Source organism: Myodes glareolus, chromosome 8 (genome assembly GCF_982192425.1).
Source record: "Myodes glareolus chromosome 8, mMyoGla1.1, whole genome shotgun sequence".
Taxonomy (NCBI): domain Eukaryota; kingdom Metazoa; phylum Chordata; class Mammalia; order Rodentia; family Cricetidae; genus Myodes; species Myodes glareolus.
In genome coordinates, this window is record NC_142033.1 from 91,073,394 (window position 1) to 91,081,529 (window position 8,136).

The window sequence follows — 8,136 nt, forward strand, 5'->3', positions numbered from 1 at the left end:
AAACATCTGTCCACATCAAATTACTTACATAAACCTACATATCACATGTGCCTGTGGTTTGAAAACATCATTCCCTTTTCTGGGCCATGGTTCTCTCATATTATTTAACTTACACTCATTTGTCAAGATCTAGCTTCATTCCACTAAGCCTCTGCTGATGCGGCCGCATTCCCTGCACTGGTGGGATAGAGTGTCCTGCACATGTGAGTGATGATTGGTATTACCTGTCACCTTTATAGAATCTAGAGCCACCAGGGAGATGAGCCTCTGGGCATTCCCAGGAGATTATTCTGAGTGCACTAGCTGAAGTTAGAAGAGCGACCCGCTGTGGATGGCACCATTCACTCCCTGGCTACTGGCTAGGACCTGGACTACAGAAGTGAAGAAGGGGAGAGGAATAGCAAGCATTCATCCATTGCTCTCTTCGGCCTCAGGCTGCCCTGTGACCAGCTACTGTACACTCCTCCTGTTGCCTGGGTTCTCCCACTGTGATGAACTACACTTCAACTGTGGACTGAGATAAACCCTTTCTCCTCTGAGTTGCTTTAGTCATAGCATTTTCTGAAGCAGGAGGAAAACAAAAGTAAGACAGACATGTAAATATTTTTTAAAGAAATAACTTCATTATAACTTTGAAACAATAGTTTTGGCTGGGGGCCAGACAAAAGGAATCACGGCTCTTGCATCGCACCCGAAGAATGAGAGGACTCTGGAACCGACAGTGATTGGTGCCTGGTTATGGCACCCACTGCAGGTGAGAGTAGCAGGTAAGATGAGAAAGCCAACTGAGGGAAAAACACACTGAAGTAGCAGGAACCTCTCAAGGTAGTTTTGAGTGTTGGCTTTTTTATGTTGTTTGTTTTCACTTTTTTTTTAAAGTTTAGGGAAATTAAAGATTAATCTAGCAACACTATTTACTATAGATTAACATGGAAGAACCAGAAAGTCATGAATTAGTAGGCTTATGAACAGCCCAAAGACGTTATAGCAACATTCAGGAAGAGTAAGTGCTAAAAGGAACAGAAAAGAGACATGCAAGAAACATATTTGAGACAGAATTGATTGCTGTACCACTTTTTGGTTAGAGATGTGGATTCAGAAGTTTAAAACTGAATATGTACAACAACTATTGATAAAGTTTCAGGTAAGACAGGGCGGTTTGAAGAGGACTTTCTGAGTAAAGGTCTTAGCAGTGGGTCTGATGCTGCGGTGAGACGTGAAGCCTACAGTGTTGAAGGATGAATACATGGAAGCCTGAGGAGAAATAAGGATGCCACCAACTACACCTGGAGAATATCTATAATTATGTAAGGGGGAGTTGTGGGAGAAGAAGAGAACAAGAACACCAATGGATCATGAACATCTAAGGCTTTCAAGAAAAAAGTACAGCTGAGCGTGGTGGCGTTCACCTTTAAGCCCAGCACTCACACAGGAAAATTTCTGCGAGTTCAAGGCCAGCCTGGTCTACTTAGATCTCCAGGACAGGCAGGGCTATATAAAGAGACCCTGTCTTAAAAACAAACAAACAAACAAAAACAACCTATTAGAGTGAATGTAGAAAATTAGTCAGGAAATTTAAAAGGAGCAATCAGGCTTGATGGTCAAGGCAGAAACCAGATAGGAGGAACTCAAATCTGGGTACTTCTTTAAAAATATTTTATTTTGAGGTAGCTAAAAATCAAGAGATTTTGGCATCATTAAATTAGTAAGAGTAGATTAACAGGTGTGTCAGGTAGGCCTAGGGACACACTCTGAAGTTCTAGGTAGGCAAATTGACACACTTCCAACTATCAAAAAGAACACTGACCACAATGAACTGAATCAATGAAGTCAGATATGAATGAATGAAAACTAGTTCAATATGATATAGAACTTACAGTATCATAATTCACAAATACTGTGAGCACAGTAAAGAGACACATGGAGAGACCATATGTAAATAAGAAATTAGAGATCTTTAATCCAGAGGTTGGTCTTACTGTTATTAACACTGGGTCAATTGCGTACCATGTGTGTTTAGATATGATTGTGTATACGTTACTTAAAACGTTCTATTTCAAGTGTTAAAGTGAACCCACCAAACTTCTCTAACTTCCATTTCATCCATAAACACAGGGGACAGAGAAAGAGAACAAACAATACAGCAAGAAAGCAGCCCCTAAACCAACCTCCACAAACAGAATTACACACTATCTTAGACACATCAAGGAAGAGACTTCATGATTCAGAGAAGGGTGAATCTGATCCCACTGTTCACAGAGAAAAGGCTAGACTGACAAGGAACATGGGGACATTTTCACAAATCTGAGCTCGAGTGCACGTGTGCATGCGCACACACACACACTCATACACACACACACACACACACACACACACACACACACACACACACGGAGAGACACTGTTGAGAAACTGTCACAGTGGAAACCACCTCTGGGCTCAGTATTTGTGATGTAGCCACTTGAGCTTACAGCTCCAGCTAAAGCACTTGGGAGGCAGAGGCAGGAGGATTTAGAAGTTTGAGGTGGGCCTGGGTTAGACAGCCAGACTCTGGTTCAAAAGTGGTCTTTTAAATTTTCTATAATGCAAACAAACTACTCTTGTAATAAGCATTATTTTAATATAAGAACCATAGAAGGGAAGGAGGGAGATGAAATGGTAACTTTCTGGGGTAGGACAGTTAAAAAGCAAAAGAGAGGTCTAATATTCAAGAGAAATTTTCTTAGCCTTTGGAAAGAAGTTCATTTGTAAGTAGAGGAATCTACAACAAAAATGTAGACATAAAAATAATATATAAACCTTTTACTTATTATCAGTCTTTCTGAATACACACTATGAATAAATAAAGATGGGGCTCGATGATATTTTAGTGATAATTACTGCTATTTCCTGAGTTTTCATGTACTAAGTGCTTTATAATCATTATTTCATTTAATTCTTAAATCCTGCCCTTTTAAATGAATGCAACTGGCTTCAAGTCCCAGTGCCATACAACTGAAGCATCCAATAGTTGAACCCATGTTTGCTGACTCCACAGCCCTTGCTCTTAACTGTTAAACTAGCTGATCGATCCCCAAAACGTCAAGCTAAAAACAGATGTGGCGGCACACATCTACAAACCCAGAATTTGGGAGATGGCGGCAAGAGAATCAGGAATTAAAGGGTAGCCTTAGTTAATGTAAATTCTAGGCTAGCCTGGGCTATATGAGAACTGGTCTAAAAACCAATCCACCCAACACATAGAATCAAGAGGCAGGTGAGATGGTTTGGTGAGTAAAGTCACTTGAGCTAGATCCCTGGGATCCACAGGGTGGAGAGACGTTGCCTTTTCTGACTAGTTGCCCTTTGACCTCCGTAAGCATGCAGTGGCATGTGCATGAACCCACAATCCCAACCCAATAAACAAATACGATGCTAAAAAAAAAAACCCAAAGCAAACCCCAAAAGATCAAGTAACATAACCAGCTAAGAAAGCTGAGCTTCACTAAGCCTGTATCCTTCAAACTTAAGGAGAGTGGGAGCATTAATAAAAACCATGATTTAATATGCCGCAGGCAGTGAGATTTAAGCCAATTTCATTACATGAATAATAACTTCTTACAGAGCTAGGATATGATGATTCAGACCAAGATGAAGTAGTCTTTGGTCATTTTAACTGAGTTAAAATAAACGATTCTACCTTTCCAAGTACAAAATGGGAACCTACTTTTTTTCTCACAAGCTACAACCCCCCGAATGTTGCTGAGGGCTCCCTAAGAGTGTGACTTAAAGTAGGCAATCATTAATAAAAACAACTTTAAATACTAATCACCACACTTTATCAATTTCCATGTAAATTGTTTGTTTGTACTTATTTACCCATCATTGTTCTGAACACAATAGAAAAATGCAAATGAACAAATCAGAATGCAGCCCTAATGGCACTTTCTGTTTATAACCATTAGCCCAGAGGTGTGCTGTAATTCAATTCTCAAGTAGCAAGATTTAGCCTCATTAACAGACGGCAAGGGCAGGTTACAACTCATAAAACCCTACAGTAAACAAAGTTTATAGACACAGCACAAAATCTTGAGCCTGATTGACAGAATTCTAGTTCCCTATCAGACTGCCTTAATTTACTTTTCTACTAATGTCCTTATACCACAGAGACAATTTTGCTTGGGCCCACAGCTCTCTAGTGGGATGACATATCTGTATTGTTTGTTTTCTCACCCGTAAGAACCAACTGAGAAAATAAAAGATAATTGTTAAAAGTCATGGGAATGTAGCTCAGTGGTAGAGCATTTGTCTGTCTGTGAAAAGCTCTAGGTTCAATCCCCATGGCTTCTCATCCCCACAAAAAGTCATGAAGGAAAAACTTGCAGTTGTATCAATTGATTGTATAAACAATATCAGTTTAATTGATAGTTCTACATTTTTAGTTTGTTCGTGATGATTTATTTTAAATAAAATGATTTCATTTATATGTAAGTGCTACTAAAAGATCACGGGAGTTGGAGAAACAACTCAGTTATTGAATGTTTACTGTGCATGTATGAGACCTTGCATTCAATTCCCAGCAACACAAAGTCAGTTTGTTTGGTAATATTTAAACAACAGATGACAACAAAATCTCTGAAATTTACCATATTTGCTAAAAATGGCTATTCTGTTCATGTCCAAAGACAACATGACCAGAGAGTAGGGCCCAAAACACTTTATTAGTTTGTAAAGCATTCAGGACAAACTGTTCAAGCATGTTGGTAACATCTCTGATCATGTTTTGCCTAAATCTAAGCATAGAGATGTGTTTTTGTTGTCTAAAAGACCAATCTATACATGAACTAAGACAAGGACTGACCTGCTGCCACAAGCAAATCATCAGTTTACTTGTGAAAAGGTCTTTTCTCTGAGGTGCAAAGGGACAGCAAGTTAGAAGGGCCCATCACTAAAGGGGAGCTGCACACACAGCAAACCTACCCTCCTTTTACTTTCACTACATAAACCAAAGTAAGCTGCAGTACTTCGTTACTGTTTCTAACAGGAGCTTATTTGGGGAGGCCTCCCTTCCCATGAGTATCGCTACGACGACGACCTTCTGAAGAAACGTGAGTGTATTTTCATCCACTGTATGTTTTGCCTCTGCTCGTCACTATGCTGGATGACAGCTACCAGCACCTTGACTGCTAGAAACTGAATCAAACTTTAATACACTGCTTAGCACCATACACATTACAGCTGCCATAATAAGGAACAAATTTAGTGTCATTGAAGTTTCAAAGCAATGATCTACACAAGGTTGTACATAACCCATGCTCCTAGCATTTTTCAGAGACCCCATTATTATTGTGATATTACAAGTTTTTGTTCTTTGTGGTCAGTTCAAGTACTCAGGAAGACGGGTGATGTGAACTAATTTGTTTATATTCATTTAAAACCTGGGTCCCAATCTTGAGTTAGAAACCCCTGGGAGAGAGGTGAGGCCCACGAGCCTGCACTTCACTGAATCAGACAGAAAGTATCACACAGAAGCTGGGTCAGAGCTAATAACTTTGGACACTAACTGAAAAATATTCAGCCTTTCCCTGCATGTCTTGAGGCTTCAGTTTGCCGTTTCCCTTATCGTGCTGAAATGGTCTATGATCTGCTACACAGAGAGGCCCTAGTAAAACTTGACAAACTCTTCTAGAATAAGTAATGTAATTCCTTGTTTCCTTTCCATAAAAATGTATTGGTATGCAATTTTTATATTTCACAGTTCACCGCCATCTAGGCAAGCTTTCTTCCACTGCTTCAATGGAGCTACTTTTAATTTTATCCTCCTTAGCTGTAGTAATTAAAGTGATCAGCAGCCGCACCCCAACAGCTCTGACACAGCTACAATCCCCTAGCAGACCCTACTTTTAAAGGGAAGGAGAAAAAAGCCTAGTTTCATTTCACAGAGAACAAGAAAATCAGGCTTCCCAACCCTCAACTTTATTCAATTGTTCTTTCAGCCGCCTTCGGATCTTAAGAATCAAATAAAAATGGCTGCTATGGGGGGTCCTTTTTATTCTTGCCGCAAATGTCACAGAGTGACATTACTTTAGGCCAAAAATGTGCTGTGGATTTCGAAGGTGAATTAGAACATGAGAAACTGTCAGTGTAGTTTCTGAGGTCATCACCCACCCAAGGGTGTCTTTTACAGCACGAAATAGCTTCACTCAGTCACTTAAAAAATAGACACTGAGAAGTTCTTCTGCTTAAGAAACATGCATCTATTAATATTTTCACAAAAGCAACTTTAAAAAACATATCAGACAACATTTGTGTCCTCACCCCCTAACAAATTTTACAACTGAACAATTCTCCCTACCCCACTGACAAAAACCAAAAGTCTGAATTTCTTTTTTGTGTTTCATATAATTTTTAGTAACTGGACTCTAATTAAACTAAAAAAATTTCTAATGAAAAAGTTTTATTTGCTGCTTCTCGAAATTGTCCTTAGAATTCCTCAATTTTATAATAAACTAAGAAAAAGAAATTGTCACCTTTTCATCAACAGACAGGAAGCTAAGCTCTCTTATTAGCACCAAGTATGAGCAACAACAACAAAAAATTCCACGCTTGTCCAGAGGCAAGGATTATCAAAGCTCACCTATTCACCTTCTACAGAAAACAGAAAGAAGGAAAAAAAAAAAACCTACAAGGATTTTAGAGGTTTGGGTAGACCACTAGATATTTTATTGCCAACCCGGTCAGCTCTTGGCTGAATAAATAGGACTTATGGTGAAACATTAAAACTGTAGAGCAGATCTTTTCAAACTTTTTTTATACGGGTTTATAATATAAGCAGGCATGCTTCAAATGACCACACCTGCTCATTCTCTGGGGATGGCCTGATCTCTGCTTCTCTAACAAAGGAAGAAAGAAAAAAAATTCAGCCTTTCTTGTTGCAAAACAGAGTGGAAAGTCAGAATCTTTCTCAAGTTTGCTCCATCTGGTCAAAATAAATCTTTGATCAACCTCGGGGATTACATTTATTTTTGTAGTAACCATTACATTTTGGATTTGTTTAATACACATAGGCAAAATAATAAAAGAACATAAATTTAAGTTGGAGATCTAGCTTTTTTAATAGGAATGGGATTTATAAAAAGTCGAACTCAGAAAAAAAAAACCCAGATATACAGTTCAAGAATGTAGATTTCATTAATAGCCAACTCATGAAATTGAAAACATCACACTCTGTAGTTTTGCATGATTCTCCTTTCCAGATACACCGAGTATTATCTTTAACTGTAGCACCTGTTTTGAGGAGCACTGTAACATGGCGTACACCAGGGGAGAACTCTACACATAAAGGAGCAGAGTAAATTAACAGGGAAAGAGCTCTTCCTTTAAGGGTCTCTGGAAGCAAGCCGGGACAGAATGTTTTATATTCTAAATCAGTAATTATTCTGTTTCACTTATTTAACTAATATTTAAGAATTCCTAGTGGCTACTATCTTTCTCTAAAAAATAATTATTTTAGGATTATAAAAGCAATTATGTTGTGTTTTTGAAAACTTCAAACTGTATTAGCAGAACTAATGGAAATAGTTTGGGCCTCCAAAGAGAGGACCCTTTGATAATTTAATTCCTCTTTTCTTTGTGAAACTGATAACTTCTTAGTTTAAAAAAATTATAAGAAAAAAAGAAGAATGGCTGACTAAGTATCACCTTGTGCTATATCCAAGGCCTCTTGCTGGTTGTCTGGCTGCTCTTTTGTAGGCAAAAAGGAGCTGAACGCTTTCTGGCTCCTCAGATCTGGCCCAACAAATGCACTGCCAGTCATGCACATGGATCTAGCTTAAAACCCAGTGTGAGCCCAAAGGAGGCCAGTCAGGCTGGCACCTACTCATGCAGAAGGAGATAGATTTGTCATGACAGGCTGATTATTCAATGTAAAGAAACAGTTTAGCTTTTCTAATCTGGTACAAATACATCTTTCTCAGCAAAAAGGTAAAAGGTCTAACAGTTCAAGTATTTAAAGTAGAGAAACCAACAACAACAACAAAAAATGTAACGTCAAAGTAAACCATAGGTTTTTGTGCTAAAGTATTCTGCAAAACTGTCCTGTGGCTCCATGCAGGTAAGTAAGACTCGGCTCCTCAGAACTATGGCATGTGTGTGTTA

General features: G+C 38.7%; 1 protein-coding gene across 12 annotated transcripts in view; it reads right to left on the bottom strand.

The window, feature by feature from the left end:
• Positions 1-8,136, bottom strand: part of Ehbp1 (EH domain binding protein 1) — a 263,173-nt gene that overhangs the window by 56,819 nt on the left and 198,218 nt on the right. The gene's annotated exons all lie outside the window — the stretch shown is intronic.